The sequence below is a fragment of the Lutra lutra genome, chromosome X (genome assembly GCF_902655055.1).
Source record: "Lutra lutra chromosome X, mLutLut1.2, whole genome shotgun sequence".
NCBI lineage: Eukaryota > Metazoa > Chordata > Mammalia > Carnivora > Mustelidae > Lutra > Lutra lutra.
Window position 1 is genome coordinate 23,299,698 of NC_062296.1, and position 18,485 is coordinate 23,318,182.

At 37.3% G+C, this 18,485-nt stretch overlaps 1 protein-coding gene across 6 annotated transcripts in view; it reads left to right on the forward strand.

The window, feature by feature from the left end:
• The window catches only part of TENM1 (teneurin transmembrane protein 1), a 785,443-nt gene that overhangs the window by 102,237 nt on the left and 664,721 nt on the right, over positions 1 to 18,485 (forward strand). The gene's annotated exons all lie outside the window — the stretch shown is intronic.

Here is an 18,485-nt window from a genome sequence, read left to right on the forward strand (position 1 = left end):
TATCAAAGCCAGCTAATTTGGTTAAAATTCTATTTTTCATTTCTTAGGAACAGCCTGAGTTACAAAAATATGGCAAGTGGTACTGTGGCTTGGAGTAAAATGTCTTTGGATGGAGTACACCCCTATGTAATATTAAAAGGGCAATGAAATTTAGTGACTACCAATCCCATGTAAGGACCCAGAAGAAGAGACCAGTCAGCAGCCCAAGTTCTCTGGAGAGACGACCCAGAGAACAAATCTAATAGATGATATCAGGCTGTCAGCAGGATCTCAGGGTTGCTTGTGCAATTTGTTTTTTTGCATGAGGATGCCCTAATGAGGGGACATGAGTTTGGGCTTGAAATCATAGCTTGCACTCCACTCACTGTGGGCCCTTTGTAGTTGTTCTGACTAAAAATGGCATCTTGTTGGAATTTTTCCTACCAGAGGGGGTGTTTTATTCTATTTTGCACAGAGGTACCTCACAAAGACTGCAGACCTGACAGTCAGTCTCCACTCAGCCTTTGTTTCTACCCCCGTATGCCTTCTGACTATACCTTGAAGGGACAGAACCCTTTCATACAGAATTGTCATATGGTAGGGACTGAGAAGGCATCACCTGGTCCCTCATAGAACGATATTCTTGGTTCCTATGATATTGTGATTATATATCTATCTATCTATCTATATATAGATAGATATATAGTCATTCAGTTGACCAAGGCTTTCAAATGCAGCATTTTAATGTAATTGCCGTTTAAACATCATTTCATTTAAAAGACATGTATTCATTAATTTTTCTTATAACTGCATGCTTGGGGTGATCTCTTGTTAATTAATCTCCACACAAAGCAAACAAAAAAAAAATCCAATGTATTTCACAAACTTACCCCAAACATCCTATTTTAAATGTAGCTTATTTATGTTTATGTGAGTATATTTGCAAAAGTTTAGCCCAACTATATATCCACTAAATTGAATCTTATGACTTTTCAGATAACTAAAAATATATTTCTCATATATCTGGTTTTCATTCTTGGCTTCCTAGCTCACAGCTCCCAAAACTCTTGGAATTTCCTCAGTATTCAGAGTAGTAACGGTATCTTTTGTATGATAATGACATGACCTTCAGAAAACCCTAAGGGTGGTGGTTGGTTGCCAAGGGAACCTACCTTGTGATTAGAGGGTTGGAACTTTCAGTACCCCCACCCCCAACCTCCAGGGAGGGGAAAGGGGCTTAAGGTTGAATTAATTGCCAGTGGCCAAGGATTTAATCAGTCCTGACTGTGTAGGGAGTCCTCAGTAAAAATCCAAAAGGACAGGGTTCAGAGAGCTTCCAGGTTGGTGAACAAGAGAAGGTTCTAGGAGAGTAGTGTGCCTGGAGGACTAGGAAGCCCCTAACCCTTTTCCATTCCCCTGACCCGGTATCTCTTCCATCCGGCTGTTCCTGAGGTACATCCTTTTATGGTAAACCAATGAACTAGTAAGTAAAATTTTTCGCTTGAGTTCTGTGAGCCACTCTAGCAAATTAACTGAACCCGAGGAAGAGGTCTTGGGAACCTCTAATCTATAACCAGTTGGTCAGAAGCACAGGTAACAACCTGGGCTTGTGACTGGTGTCTGGGTAGGGGCAGACAGTCCTATGGGACTGAGTCCTCAACCGGGAGAATCTGATGCTATCTCTGGATAGATAGTGTCAGGATTGAGCTGAATTATAGGACATTGAGCTGCTGTCCCTAGGATTGCTTGTTGGTGTGCAGATGCCCCCTCCTTGCCCCATGTTGGGAACTGAATCTCACAATACCAGAAGAGTTCCGCAATATCTCTAGGAACAGTACAAGGACCCACTTTGTGAAAGGATGGAAAGAACTGAGACTTTGTAGTAAGAAATAAGAAAGCCCAGGATTTCTTTTTTTTTTATTAACATATAATGTATTATTAGCCCCAAGGGTACAGGTTTGTGAATTGCCAGGTTTACACACTTCACAGCACTCACCGTAGCATACAACCTCCCCAATGTCCATAACCCCACCACCCTCTCCCTACTCCCCCTCCCCGCAACCCTCGGTTTGTTTTGTGAGATTAAGAGTCTCTTATGGTTTGTCTCCCTCCTGATCCCATCTTGTTTCATTTATTCCTTTCCTACCCCCCAAACCTCCGTGTTGCCTCTCAACTTCCTCATATCAGGGAGATCATATGATAATTGTCTTTCTCTGATTGATTTATTTCGCTCAGCATAATACCCTCTAGTTCCATCCACATCATTACAAATGGCAAGATTTCATTTCTTTTGATGGCTGCATAGTATTCCATTGTGTGTGTGTGTGTGTGTGTGTGTGTGTGTGTGTGTGTGTGTGTGTATCACATCTTCTTTATCCATTCATCTGTTGATGGACAACTAGGTTCTTCCCACAGTTTGGCTGTTGTGGATATTGCTGCCGTAAACATTCAGGTGCACGTGTCCCTTCAGATCACTACATTTGTATCTTTAGGGTAAATATCCAGTAGTGCGATTGCTGGGTCATAGGGTAGCTCTATTTTCAACTTTTTGAGGAACCTCCATGCTGTTTTCCAGAGTGGCTGCACCAGCTGCATTCCCACCAACAGTGTAGGAGGATTCCCCTTTCTCCGCATCCTCGTCAGCGTCTGTCATTTCCTGACTTGTTAATTTTAGCCATTCTGACTGATGTGAGGTGGTGTCTCATTGTGGTTTTGATTTGTATTTCCCTGATGCCTGGTGATATGGAGAACTTTATCATGTGTCTGTTGGCCATCTGGATGTCTTCTTTGCAGAAATGTCTGTTCATGTCCTCTGCCCATTTCTTGATTAGATTATTTGTTCTTTGGGTGTTGAGTTTGAAGAGTTCTTTACAGATTTCAGATACTAGCCCTTTATCTGAAATGCCGTTTGCAAATATCTTCTCCCATTCTGTCAGTTGTCTTTTGGTTTTGTTAACTATTTCCTTTGCTGTGCAAAAGCTTTTGATCTTGATGAAGTCCCAATAGTTCATTTTTGCCCTTGCTTATTCACAAATTACTACTTCTTTAGAGTACTTTACTAATATGAAAATATTTATTAATATTTACTAATTGCCCTTGCCCTCGCCCTTGCCTTTGGAGATGTTTCTAGGAAGAAGTTGCTGTGGCTGAGGTCGAAGAGGTTGCTGCCTGTGTTCTCCTCAAGGATTTTGATGGATTCCTTTCTCACATTGAGGTCCTTCATCCATTCTGAGTCTATTTTTGTGTGTGGTGTTTGTATTTAAGGAAATGGTCCAGTTTCATTTTTCTGCATGTGGCTGTCCAATTTTCCCAACACCATTTGTTGAAGAGACTGTCTTTTTTACATTGGATATTCTTTCCTCCTTTGTCAAAGATTAGCTGACCACAGAGTTGAGGGTCTATTTCTGGGGAAAGCCCAGGATTTCAATTCTAATTTTAACACTCACTGGCTTTGTGATCTTGATAAAGTTAATGAAAAATATGGGATATACATCATCAAATTGATTCTGTAATATTTTAAATGGTCACATATGTTGTGGATTTTCTTACATTTGAATGAAACTTGGCTTATGAGCAGAAAGAAATGAATGACTTTTGAGACAAAGAAATGACTCCTCACTATTTTAAAGCAAAATAGTCATCCTGCCTACAATATTTACCCTAGGTAAAAATCTCCTCTGGTCCATGGGGACTGATAGAATATATGTATGATTCTTAAAATTGTGTGAATTCTTAAAATCAGAGAACCATCTCTACTCTAATGAATGCCTCTGGGATTTAGAGGAAGTGACTCTTCTTGCTGTAATCTGGCCCACTGGGGTTTGAGCTGTAGAGGAGAAATGCCCCACACCAGTACATTTTGAATAGCTTGAAATTTGAGAGCAGCAAACCAGATCACAGAATTCATTGTAATATCCACTTTGCCAGGCTTACAAGTGTACTTCAGAAATTGCTATGTGGCTTACAAGAATCCTATTCTGCCAATGAAGGTTTTTTTTTCTTTAATTTCCCAAGTAGAAAGTCCTGTGGGGAAGGGCTCATTGCATATAGAATACACTTATCAGCCATAATGTTCCAGGGTTTTTATTTACACAGGAGTCGGGAAAGCCAATTGGAGGCTCTAGGTAGCTTTCATTGATAGTATATGCTGTGTGTATGGATTCTGTAGTTGCTAGTCAGGCATTAAGTTGTTTAGCAGGAATCCTGAAGTGTAACCCAAGAAATACATAAGTACAAAATTAAACTCTGGTAATACCCTTATAACTCTTACTAGTCCCAGGAGTATGAGAAGAAGTCCTTCAGAAAATGATTTCCTTTCATGGAAATACTATCAGTAAACAACACTGAATCATAGAGAATATTCTGTGCATTGTTTACTAGTCACTTTTATAATTTGATCTGTGGTTCACATTTATAATTCTGTTCCATATCAATACCTTGTTATTTTCTGTTCCATATCTATACCTTGTTATTTCTTGTTATACATGTTATTTTCCTTGGGTCAGAATCCACATTAATTTGTTGTTTCTCTGGTTCACAAATTACTCCTTCTTTAGAGTACTTTACTAATATGAAAATATTTACTAATATTTACTAATATGAAAATATTTACTAACATGAAAATATCTAATATGAAAATACTAGACATAGAACTAAGCTCTATCTAAAATTTGGTTTTTCTAGCATCTGTGTTCCTTGAAATCACATCTGCTGTTGGATTTCACTTTCCTGAACAATATTGTCTTTCATTTGACTCCTTTTAATGTGTCTTTGGTTTTTTATTGTTGCTTTCATTGACTACATTTTTGGGAGAAATGTTAGATTAGTTCTACAACTCTTTTTGGCTGCTATAAAGTCTATAAAGCTTTAACTGCAGAGTGGTATCGGGAAAAATAATAATCTTACAATGCATAAAATACTTAATCAAGTTTAATATGACCTTTCCTTTTCCTTTTCTTGATTGAATAGCTTCCTTCTGTTGGGATCCTTAGATTGACAAGCTAGTTAAGCAGGAAATGTGTTTGGTAGATTATTTGAGTTGTCACATTCTAGAGAGTTTTGCTTTGATGTGTGCTTTGAGTAAAAGAAATTTATATACAATAGAGTGGGGCATAATTTCAGCAGTTGGTAGGGACTACTGGGAAATTTTTTTTCTATTTTCATGTGGATATCTTTCTATTCAAAATATTACATTGGAAGATATTGGTGTAAATCTACTCCTAGCCAAAAAAAAAAAAGAAGAAGTTTTAACCATCCATTGTCCTCATTACCACAAAATCATTCTCCTCTAAAAATATTCTTCATGGTTTAAATTATAGCTCCACAGTAGATGCAAAGGAAACACTTTCTCTTTTGTATTATTTTGGTTTAGATGTTCAGTTCCTTAGCTAATAGATTTGGATCTCATGAAACTCTATTGTGAATGAACATTGGGCTACCCCTCCTGATCCCTAAATGGTCTTCTTGAGGGCAGGTTTCTGGCTACCTGTCATTACAAATCCCCATGGATCAATTCTCTGACCCCTGGGGTCATTTGCTTGACCCACTCAACCTACCTGGTCTCCTCTTGGTTGACTATACTATAGTTTAAAGATTCCTAACTTCATTGAGCCCTCAGCATTTCTTTTATAAGACAATCTTTATTCCTCCACAGTAAGCTTCTTTTTCCATTCCACTCGATAGCTTGTCTCTAGCCATGTCTTTCTCCCTCCCATTAGATGATTAGACCCAATTTCATGAAGAAAATAGAAGTTACCAAACATAAACCCCCTCAACTTTCCTCATCTCTGTCTTCAAAATATTGTCAAGCATTTTTTTCTCTTTCCTTCTTGTTTTTGAGTAACAAGCCTGTTTTGCCAATATTTTTTCATCTGTCCTTTCACTTTCTACTTTCTTGCTGCAAATCCTATAATTCAGGCTGTCATCATTTGTCATCTTCTATCATTGTCTCCAGTCCTCTCCCCCAACCTGCCAATCCAGTCTCCACAGTATAGCCAAAGTGAATTTCTATTCTAATCACATCACTCCCATTTCCAATTCTTCATTGCCTTAAGTTAAAATCTAAAATACTTAACATAGTGAGCAAAGTCCTTCCTAATCTGTCTCATTATATTCCCACTTTCCACCATTCTTTTTGCTGCAGTCATGATCACTGCCTCCTGAACATACCATGTAATTTTATATCTTTGTGCTTTGCCAGGCAACTGTCTTTGTTCTGTTTACCTAGAATGTCCATGTGAAGTCTTTCCCAGTTCACCAGCAAGGCAATATTAATTCCTGTATATTTCCATGGTCCTCTTTGCACACTTTATTACAGTGTCTCCCCATAGCCTCGCACTATTTGTTTATGTGCCTTTCTATCCTGACTTGCCTGGTGAGCTTTGTGTCTTAATCATCTTCTTTTTATTCAAGCTTCTAATATAGTGCCTGACATGTAGTGGACACTCCACAGACTGCTGAATGAGAGAAAGAAAGAATGACAGGTAGCACAGGTTTCATTTTGGATAGTTAAGCATAACTGGAAGCTTCAAACTCCAGACACTTAAGAAGATAGCAGCATTCCAACAAAATTTGAAAATTTCAAAGAGGACGATGACATGGATAGTGTTGGCAGAGATAATTACTGGATCTAAAGCCATACACTTGCCAAAACTCTTGTGTGGTGGTGGGAGCTTAGGGGGAGGCAGGAATTAGACCAAGGAGAAGTAGGGAGGCAAATGAGTGGTTGACAATGATAGGTCCCTTCTCCACCCCATAGCTTGACACATGTATCCTTATGTATTTTATCTGGCTCCTCTTATGGTCCTCTTATGTAAATATGGAAAGTCAGTATTTTCTATTTTTCTCCAGTACTTTCTCAAAGGGCCTTTGACTGTGTTCCTGGATGTTTTTCCCAATGCTCCTCCATGGCAGAAACACCAAAGGGAGGATGATTCAGCTTACTCCCTTCTTCAGATTACTACCATCTTCACACTCCTCCCATTTGGCTTTATCCCAGACAGCATGCCAAATATTTTTATGTAGTTCTGTCTCAAAAGGCTCTAAATAGACTTATTTGCACATTAAGAGTCATGACATAAGTTTAAATTATGAGCTTCTAAACCAAATTTGTTAAAAGATTGCCCCATTTATTCATTAATTCAACCATGAGATTGTGAGTTCCTACTGTGTGCCAAACCACAGAGTTCTCAGAAAAATGTTCATTGTGCCTTCCAGGGATGGCATATTCTCTTATACTAATTGGAATGGTGTATTCCTCCTGCTTTTTAAAGATTTTTATTAATTTAAGAGAGAGGGAAAGGGAGAGAGAATCTCTCAAGCATACTCCTGCTTTGCGCTCAGTGCAGAGTCCTGCATGTGGCTGTTTGTTGACCCCAAGATCATGAACTGATCCGAAACCAAGTGTCCCAGGCTCAACCTATTGAGCCACCCAGGTGCACCCTCTGCTTTTTAATTTTTAAGTAGTTTTTTGGAGTTTAATGACCAGTCATGCATAAGGGTGAATCTTACACCCAACAATCTTAAAACAATCTCATTGCAGATGATACCAGGAGAATTTTGACAAAACATGTTCTTAAAGATAATGGTTTTACCATTCAGTTTGGTAAAACCATAACAGAGGGTTCTTTAATTGTGAGGATGACCTTGAAAATTAATGAACCTTCTCTGATTCATTATAAGATCCTTAGGAGAGATGAATATCCCGCTAAAATGTTATAGACAATCATAAACTTAGATCTGTTGATCTTTCTGAGGTCCTTTGAGCCCTAAGATCCTGTCATTAGAATCCATGCTTGATATCACAAATTGTAGTACAAACCCCTCTTCAGCTCTCTGATCTCTTTTTTAACATCCCATTTAGAAAAATGTAGTAAAGTTAAGCAGTCTTTGGGCTAATTTCAAATATAGTCCATCCTCTTTACATTGCTGGTGATGGGGGAAACTATTCTATTCAAGATTTTCCTGTATATTGGTATTTTTGAAGTTATGATTTGGCATGTGATATATAATTTCCTATTGTAATGACTTGTGACATTGACATTTAGATTAAGTGGATTTGATATTTGGAAAATCTTAACTAGTGTCATTGCTATACCCATTTTCCTTCAAAAGGTCAGTTTTTCCTCTTTTTTCATTATAATCCTGCAATTTTTCTGACCTTTTTCCTGTTTTTTTAAATAATCTTTAAAAATTAATAAACTATTTTTAGAACATTTTTAAGTTTACAGAGTAATTAAGCATAGTAGAGATTTGCTATTACTATACCCCCCCAAACTCCCTCTAGCACAGATTTTCCTTATTAATATCTTGCATTATTATGGTACATTTGTTATAATTAATAAGCTGATACTGATTCATTATTACTTACTGAAGTCCATAGTTTATTTAGATATCCTTATTTACCTGATGTGCTTTTTTCTGTTCCAGGATCCCATCCAGGTTACCACATTACAGTGAATTGTCATGTCTCTCTAGGCTCTTCTTAGCTTTGACAGTTTCTCAGACTTTTTTTGTGGGGAGTGACTTTGGCAGTTCTGAGGAGTATAGGTCAGGTTCTATGTAAAATGACCTTCTTCTGGAATGTGTCTTAATGCTTTTTTCATGATCAGACTGGGGTTATGGGTTTTTGGGAGGAAGGCCAGAAGCAAATAAAATGCCACTTTCTTCACAAAATATCAAGGATACATATTATCAATAAGACTTACTGTTGCTGTTGGTCTTGGATTGCCTGGCTGAGATAGTGTTTGTTAGGCTTCTTCACTGTAAATTTATTCTTTTTTCTCTCTTTCTATAATGTATTCTTTGGAAGGAGATCATTATGTGCAGCCCACACTTAATGAGTGTGAATTAGACTCTACTTCCTTGAAGGCAGAATATCTACATTACATTATTTAGAATACTGCACAGGGTATTTGTCTCTTCTTCCTCATTTATGTTTATTCAGTCATTCATTTATATACATATGGACTCATGGATATTTATTTTATACTTTGCGTTATAATCCAGTACTATAGTTCGTTGCTCATATTGTTCCAATTTTGGCCATTAAGATATCTTTCACTTGGTTCTTGTGTCCCTCTAACATCTCCATTGATGTAGGGTATTTTTTCTAGCATTTACTTAGTTTTTGGAACAACAAGATGCTCTGTTTTTTATTTCAATTTAATTTTTCATATTTGCTTCTTTGCTTTTAATATCAGTGGTCATTGTAGACACTGTTAGAAGACCACAGATGACCAGAAAAAGCTGGTTAATGTTTTAGAAAAGTAGGGTGACTTCATGTTTTTTAGTCTTTTATCTATGACTTCAGATTGTAGTTAATAAGAACTTTTCTTATGCTTTATATTGATTCCTCCCCAAATTTAACTGATCTCTATATTAGAAAACTGGAATTGTGAGCGATGACTTTCATAGATTTGTAAAACCTTGGGGGGATTTTAGATTCACTGAATCAGCCTTTGTCTTTAGATGAAAGTAGTTGATATGTTTGTACCCAGATATCATAGACATTAGTTACAATTCTATATAAAATATTAAAAGTATGCTATATTATTTAAATAATTGAAAAAACATGTAGATTATATCCTGATAGTAACTTAAAGGGAGACAATAGACATTAAACATGATAAATAAGACAATGATTTTAAGAAAATAACCATATCAGTTTACATTTAGTGTCTCTGTATACAGCTATTGTCACTTATACATGAGTGACAGTACAGGTGCTCATGATACTACAATCTTCTTTTGTAAGGCTTGTCAGCATTTTCATAATAAACCTACTTTTCAAGGGCATATAACATCTCCTCTAAAATTTCATTTAGGATTTAAACTTGCCAAACACAATTGCAGACTATGAATTTTTTTTGGAAAATTTAATCAGAATCATTGTTTTTGCCCCAGTGCTTTGACTTGTGTGATAGCTACTTTCTTCCTTCTTGTACTCTTGATAAATGGTTTCTCTCTCATCTGAGAGTGATGACTGTTGAATGAGAACATTGCCTTAAATTCTCTGAGTTTGATGGGTGGTGCATAATATCATAACTCTTTGATTCTACAGCAGGCAACTTCCAGCAGAGAATATGTTTTCAAAATGGCAGTAAGTGTTTCTTCTTTTTTATAATGGCCTATTAATGTAGTCTCTATGTGTTGTGCTGTACTTCTCTGTTGATGTATCAACAATAACCAGTTAGAAATTATGAAAAAGTTTATTGGCAATACTTAAATATCTTCAAATTCTAAGAACAACTTTAACAAGAAAAATATGAGGCTATATTTTCTTCAAAACTACCAAATTTCTGGAAAATCAAATTAAGATTTAAATACATGGAGAGATATACCATGTTCTTGACTGGGATGTGTGAATATTTAAAATATAATTTTTCCCAATTGATATATAAATTTACAGGTAGAAGAAATTCAAAGTTAGCTTATAGGTTTCATATAAATTCAACATAAATTTCTCTTCACTTTTTAGACAATATTCTGAAGTTTATTTTTGAAGAATAATCAGACTTTAATAGTTAAATGTTTTAAAAACATCAGCAAGAGATACTAAAATGTATCAATTATAGTAATTACTAATGTGATAAGGTTGTAAGAATGGAGAGGTGATAAAATGAACTAGATAGCCTTGAAAAATACAGATATTAGGCCATAAAATCTCAAGTTAGAATTTCACTTCACAATATATGCCTAAATACATTTTTGAAACATTTAAGAGTTAAATGTTTTTAAAGTTTTAAAATAACAAAGTTGACTATTCAGCTTATTTTATGATGAGAAGAAATCACAGAAGAAAGGATTATGGATTTAAATCTATAACAGCATGTATTTTTCTTTCTTTTTTTTTTTTTTTAAAGATTTTTTATTTATTTATTTGACAGAGAGAGATCACAAGCAGGCAGAGAGGCAGGTAGAGAGAGAGGAGGAAGCAGGCTCCCTGCCGAGCAGAGAGCCCGATGCGGGGCTTGATCCCAGGACCCTGAGATCATGACCTGAGCCGAAGCCAGCGGCTTAACCCACTGAGCCACCCAGGTGCCCAGCCTGTATTTTTTCTTAAAAAAAAAATCATTAACAGAGTGAAAAGGCAAATCAAAATCTTAGAAAATAATATATGCAATATACATAATGATGTCCTAATATCTGTAATATGTAAATATCTCTGTAATATGTAATATCTGTAATATGTAAATATGTAATATGTAATATCTGTAATATGTAAATATCTGTAATATGTAAATATATGTATATATACATATATATAATATATGTAAATATTATAATAAATGTAATTATATTACATTTAATATGTAAATATCTGTAATATGTAAATATAAATAAATATGAGATATTTATTTATAAATATGTGTATTTAATAAGAATACACATATTCTTATTAAATCAATAAGAAAGGGGCACATGGGTGGTGCAGTTAGTTGAGCAGTGGACTCCTGGTTTTGGCTCTGGTCAGGACCTCAGGGTCCTGGATTCAAGTCCCACATCAGGCTCCCTGCTCAGTGGGGAGTCTGCTTCTCCCCCTGCCCCTCCCCACCCTCGTGTGTGCTCTCCCTCCCTCTCACCTTTCAAAAATAAATAAATAAATAAAATCTTAAAAAAAAAAAACTATCAAGTTTTAACCCAGGAATCTTGTATCTAGAAAACAGCCAAGAGATAATAATCTGGATATAGACAAATATATGCAGGGACAATCATTTTATCGTTGTTATTAATGATGAGTGACTGGAACAAATCTAAATGCCAACAAGATGGAAGGAAACATTAAATTATGGTACATGTATTAGAATAATGTATAGGCATTTACAACCATGTTATGTACATGGTTTAACTTATTTCAGTAGGTAACTTTTTTATCCTGCACATTTCATCCCTGAGCCTGATCAAATTAAAAGATTGGTATTTGAATCAAGGAAATTTTTGCAGCATTTCCAAATCTCCAGAAAGTTGCTATTCACTGGTTTATATGTTGGATCTTTTGGCCTGGGTCAGCATGAAGCTCTTTTGCTCTTTCATGGGTATCAAATTACACTTGTGATTTGCTTAGATGTCATAACCCTGAAAAGACCTCAGAACTTGTGTCCCAGTAAAGAACTCAGCTTCTCTTCCCCAGTAGGCATGTCAAAAGGTTGACCATTCACTTTCCTGCAACTGTCTTCTCTTTACTGCTAGATCATTTCTCTCTCCTTGTTCACCCATATTTCTAATTGTTCCAGTGCTATCTCCCTACTATGATGGGGGGATATACCATGTAGGTCCCTCAAACAACCCTCTGCCATTCAGAATGGCTGTGTTTAGGGTTAAGACACTTACTCCATCATGAAACAGAATGATGAGCATGGGATTTGGGGTCACACAGACCCCAGCTCTGCTACAAGTTAGTGGACTTTGGGTGAATGACTTTACCTCTCTAAGGCTTAGTTGTTATAGATTAAAAGATAAAATGTACATAAAATGCATTGGTTCATTGAGATACAATAGGCAATTAAATTGGTAGTTATTGTTATAACTATTTTGCATTAGGGACTGTAGGAGACCATTGAATTTTGAAAGAAAATACTGATGTTTTAGGAAAACGTTATTATTATTAGCAGCTAATGCTACCAAAAGGGCAGTATCAGCTGAACTGCCATTCTGAGTTATAAAGGAAAGAAATAGCTCTCAGGAAATGTAAGCAAGTGGCACTTAGAGACCATGCTTCATCTACCTCTGTATCCCCAGCACCTAGCCCAGTTCCCAGTAGGTAGTAGTGCTCAGTAAGGATTTGTTGAATAGATGGATGGAAGGATGGCTGGCTGGCTGCCTGGCTGGCAGAGGTGTGACAAATCAAAGCCGCTGGTATCCAGGGAGTAATGTCAAGGAACCTAGTGCATGAGTATCTGGTAAGGAGAGGTAGGGAGGAAGTGAAGGGAAGCCTGATACAAAGGGAGATGGAAGGGTATGAAAAGATACCTCTCAGTACCTTTTGGTATTTTCTAAAATACAAGGATTTTGTATCTTCTAAAATACAAGGGTTTGCGGGGGTGGGGGGGGGGCTTTCAGAAAGGATGGTACTGTCATGGATTACACACACACACACACACACAGAGTCATGACCAGGCTAGAGAAGCCCAGGTAGGACATGTTCAGTTTCAGGTTGTAGAGGTGTAGGGACCAACAGACATGGTGTTAATCAAACTTGACCAGTGAGGATAACAAAGTAGACTCCAGAACACCGGAATTCAGGAATAAAAACGGGACTGCAAGGGAGGATTAAGCATTCACTGGGATTGGTGTATAATTATTTATGCTTTGTAAGTAGACCAAGAAGTAGATGCATTTGTTCACTGGGAAACTGAATCTTTGTGAAAAGACCCCAAAAGATGTCGTGCTTTATGTAAGAGGAAAAGTACACATACGCTGTTGGTTTGAAAAGAGAACAGAATGAGGAAGGTTTCAAAGACAAAGGTGGTGTTGACTACCATTCATTCAGTCAACAAATACTCTTGGCAAGCCTATCCTGTGCCAGATAGTGTTGTAGGCACCAGGGATAAAAACAGATCTACCAATTTCCTGCTTTCATGGAACTTGCCTTCTAGTGGGAAGACAAACCGATAAATGAACAAATACACATATAATGTGTTAAGTGGGGATAAATTTATAAGGAAAAGAAATCAAGACAAGGGACTAAAGGAGAGTGTAGTGCAGCTGGAGTGTTATTTTAGCTGTGATGGTCAAGGGTCTTCTCTCTGAGGAAGTGACACTTGACCAGAGACAGAAAGGAAGTGCTGGAGCCAGACGCACAAAACGTAGAGGGGGAGTGAAGCAACATTCCAAACAGACTGGTTAATAAGTGAATATGTCCTGAGGTAGTATTAACCTTGGTGAGCTGAAAGCAAGCCGGTAAGGTTAGAGTTTAGTGATATGAGGGAGGCAGGGGCAGTTTGTTATAGGGCCCTGTACAATGTGATGGAAAATTCATTTTATTTTGAGTTTGACTGAAAGCCATTGGAGGCTTTTGAGCAGAGGAGTTAAGTGATCTGATTTATGTTTTAGAAAGAGTACACTGGTTGCTGGGTAGAAATTTTTAGGAAGGTGAGAATTGAAACAATGAGACTAATTCAAGTTTTGTCATAGTCTGGGTGCAGGCTGATGGTGGTGTGGCCAAGAATGGGAGTGGTGAAGGTGGTGAGGCATGACTAGATTCAGAAGATACTTTGAAGGTAGACCTGGTATAACTTGACAATATCCCACCTGGCTGTGGGATAGGAGGAAGAAATTTTCCAAGCTTCTAGTTGGACTAAGAATGAAATTAACATAAGAGAGATCAACAGGAGAGAATCAAAGTTCATTTTGTACATAAAGGGAATCCACACAAACAGGAAATTTCAGGACTGGCAACATGAAACTTCTATGACATTCTGAACTGAAGAGAGGAATAGGGGTCTAACGATACAAAGGGGAGGAAGACCATTAGCAGGAAGGTGAGAGGAGATGTTTGGAAAACAAAGGTTGCTGAGTTATGCAGGTAAGTTTCTCAGGGAAAGAGGAATCTCTGACCATAGCTCTCCTCCTGGTACAGGCTCTGCTTTCCAATGTAAGTTTGGACAGTTGAGGAAGAGTTAAGAGCTTTTCCTGAATCTGCTGGGGTTTGATTGCTTATGAATGCACAATAATCATTGTGCCAAAGTGGCCCATCTTGGCCATTATGGTTTGGAAAGAGGAACCAGGGAGGGCATCAATGTTTTTGGTCTGAGTAACTGGGTAAGTAGTAATACCACTTATAGAGGTGGGGTTATAAAGGAAGGGAAAGTTGGGGAGGGAAATGAAGGGACAGATTTTGAACATGTTAAATTTGAGATGCCTGTACTATAACCAAGTGGTGATTAGGAGTATGCAGTTGGATTCATGAGTATGATGTTCAAGGTTGATCAGGATTGAAGTTTTAAAGGATTTTTTTAAATATTTTACTTTATTTGACAGACAGAGATCACAAGTAGGCAGAGAGGCAGGCAGAGTGAGAGGGGTAAGCAGGCTCCCTGCTGAGCAGAGAGCCCAATGCGGGGCTCGATCCCAGAACCCTGAGATCACGACCTGAGCTGAAGGCAGAGGCTTAACCCACTGAGCCACCCAGGTGCCCCAGGATTGAAGTTTTAATCTGAAGAGTGAATATGTACTGTTTACACTGTGGAACTAGATGAGATAATCTAGGGGATGAGTGTAAACAAAGAAGAGGTTCAACAAATATTCGTGCCATAGAAAGTATCCTGGCCGAGATTTATTCAGTCAACAAATATTTCTGAGTGCTTCTTATATGTTAGGCTATGTTCTAAGCTCTGGGGATATAGGGAAGAACCAGACAGATAAAGCTAGAGTCCTTAGAGATGTTAGAATAAAAAGCTACATGGCTAAAAGAGGATCAGAACAAACGTGTTGGTCAGAAAGATAGGTTAAAACATTGAGTTGTACAAAGAATAAAACAAACCTAGCAACTGTTAAGTCAGAGTGCTCTTGTTAAGCCAGAAGACAGAGAAAATAACTATTCAGGATATGTGTGGGGGATCGGGGAGCAGGAGAGGATCAGAGTCAGGGACACCCTCAGGAATTAGGTTAAATATCTCTGGAGAACATACAGGTAGAGCTGAATCCTTGGATAGAAATTTTTGAGCCTATTGGGAAAATGTCTTTCACGCAGAGTAGATGTGGAATGGAAGGCATTCACATTGTGGCAGAAAAGACACCCTGGAGTCACAAGTAGAGAAAAGAGCAGAAAGACAGTAAGTGGTTATGAGCTTGGGTTCCAAAGTCAGACAACTGTGACTTTATATTTGCCACCTTTAGCTTTGTGACTTAGGCAACATACTCTTTCTGAGTCCCAGTTTTCCCATCTGCAAAACAGGGAAGAAAAGGACTGAACTCATATGCTGGATGTGAAGATTAAAGTGACGATGGATTGAAAATATCTAATAAGATGCCTTGTATATAATAAACACTGAATAAATGTTAGCTTATAATAATACCGATTCTGATGATAATAAAGTATGACCATCTTCTACAACTGAGCTAGTATTGATCTCCATCAAGCTGGTATTTCCTCCCAACAAATAGAGGACAGAAATGGGGTTCGTGAGGCTCATAGGTAAGCTATGTTGATGCTTGGTAAATAATGCCTGTTTTTGTACTTTTGTGACTTTTTGTTCTCAATTTTACATCTCATCCTCTCTAGAGCAGTGCTTCTCAAACTTCAATGTGCACAGGAATCACCAGGGGATCTTGCTAACAATTCAGATCTTTATTCAGTAGGTCTGGGGTTCTACAAGTTTCCAGGTGATGCTGATGGTGGTGCTGCTTTCAATAAACCAAACTCGGAGTAGGACTGGGCTAGGAAACTTATCTGGGCTCTAAACAATGTAGCAGAGCTGGGGCAATCAGTGATCTGAGTCTCAAAGAAGTGAGGCATGCCAGCCGTGATTACACCTGCTTCTTATCTCAGTCTCAAGTGGTTCTGTTATGTTAACACCCAGTGTAAAGAGAGGATTTGGGGGTGGCAAATGGGGTTATAAAAACATGAATGCTGCACACAATCCCTTACAGCTTCCATGTTGCCCTGAAACAGATGTGAGTGCACAGCTGTCTACTACAAAGAGAGCTTCTGAAGGAAGTCTCCATGGAGCAATATATCTTACTTTTATCATTCTCCTCTTTATGATGTTTTCTTTTCTCAATCCCATGAAAGATCACATAATGGGATTTTATTGTAGCCTGTTTGAATGAATAGGACAATGGAGAAATAATGTCAAGAAAGCATTCTCACAACTAAGAGTTTATCTGAGAAATGTTTGTGTCAGAACATAAGCAACCATTAGAAATGAAATTTGGGCAAGATGAAAAATCATTCAATATAAATTGCATATTGTTTATCAGAAATACTTGCAATATACAGAAAGATTTTCATTATGATTATTGAGGTAAAAATGTGGCTTTCAAATATATTGTTCCAGTATGACCAGCATATTTTATTGCAAAAATGGTCCTTCCTCAAGAAAGACCTCTGATAAATAGAGGTGGAAATAGACAGTGTATTCAGATGCTATTGAATATCCTCAGATATCTTTCTTTTCAGCAAGCAAACCAGAAATTGATGGTGACAGTGTTCCTGGTTTGTTGGCCTTTTCAATGTGACCCACCCTTTTAAGGAATGAAACATTGAGTTTTATGCTATTAAAAGGCATTTATTATCTTTGTATATTTTTCAGTCATTCTTTGTTATTTACAATCATTTAGTTTTTTATTTTTAACTCACAGTCCTTTATGTTTTCTGTGTCTGATTGATTGATATGAGAGGTAGTAGAGTGAGGCATTTAAGAGTATGGGCTTTAGGAAAGATTTGAATCCTGCCTGGTACTTACTACTTATGTGACTTTGGAGAACTAACTTAAGCTCCTGGTATTAGTTTTTTCCATCTGTAAAATGGGCATAATAATAAGAGCCCTTATTTTATGGAATTGTGGGTAACACATGAGTTAATATATGTAAAAGAGCCGAAACTAATGACCAGCATATTTGTGAACCCTTACTAAGCTCTCAGAATATTTCAGATGATCTTACTAATGATGTTACATGATAAACCATTTTATGGCAATGCTCACATTTTATCTCCCCAGCTGGACTACAAACACATTTTAAGTATGGGGGCAATATCTTTTATTTTTTGTTTATTTCCTTCAGTACATTATTATTTCTGTACATTTGCCATCATCACTATAGATTTGGTTTGCAGATGCAGCTACCAAGAAGTGCATTATAAATTAAAAAATGGAAAGACCAATTAGGAAACACTGCCATCCATAAGCAGTGGGTAATGAGGTGGGGTAAATGGAAAGCACATATTTTCTCACTAATAATTAATTCTAATTATAACAAAACTATTTATCAAGTACCCATTTTACTCTATTTAGACACTTTATGTCATCTCTTTTTTTCTTCGCAATAATTCTATGAATCGGAACACTGAAACTTGTAGAGGATTAGTAACAAGTTTCAAGTTATTCAATTAGGAGTCAAATTGATTACTCTCTAATTGCAAATACTTCATTGGCTCTTCTCTTTTTTAACAATCTGAAATACGATTCTTGGCTAAAACAGCTGAACTGAGTTTACAGAACAGTTCTGCTTCTCACTAACCATGTGACAGCTTGGAATTCAGAACCCATGCTTATACAGAAAGACTCTAAAACTAAAGCTCCTTTGTGAAAGACTTCATCCTCTGCCACTCCCTGCCAGGCTGTGGCTCCTGTCTGTAGAACCACCTGAGTTGATCATTTCTTCCAAATTCCCTAGTTAATTCCAACTCAAGACTGCATGCACATTGTCTGTTATCATGCCCCAGGATTTGTCCTCCCTTTCTTCATAGGTATAAGTTATGATAATGCATTTCTGATTTTCCATTCAGTGAGAATAATCCAAATATGAAAACATTGTATTTCTCCATCTGTTTTAACACTTGGGCT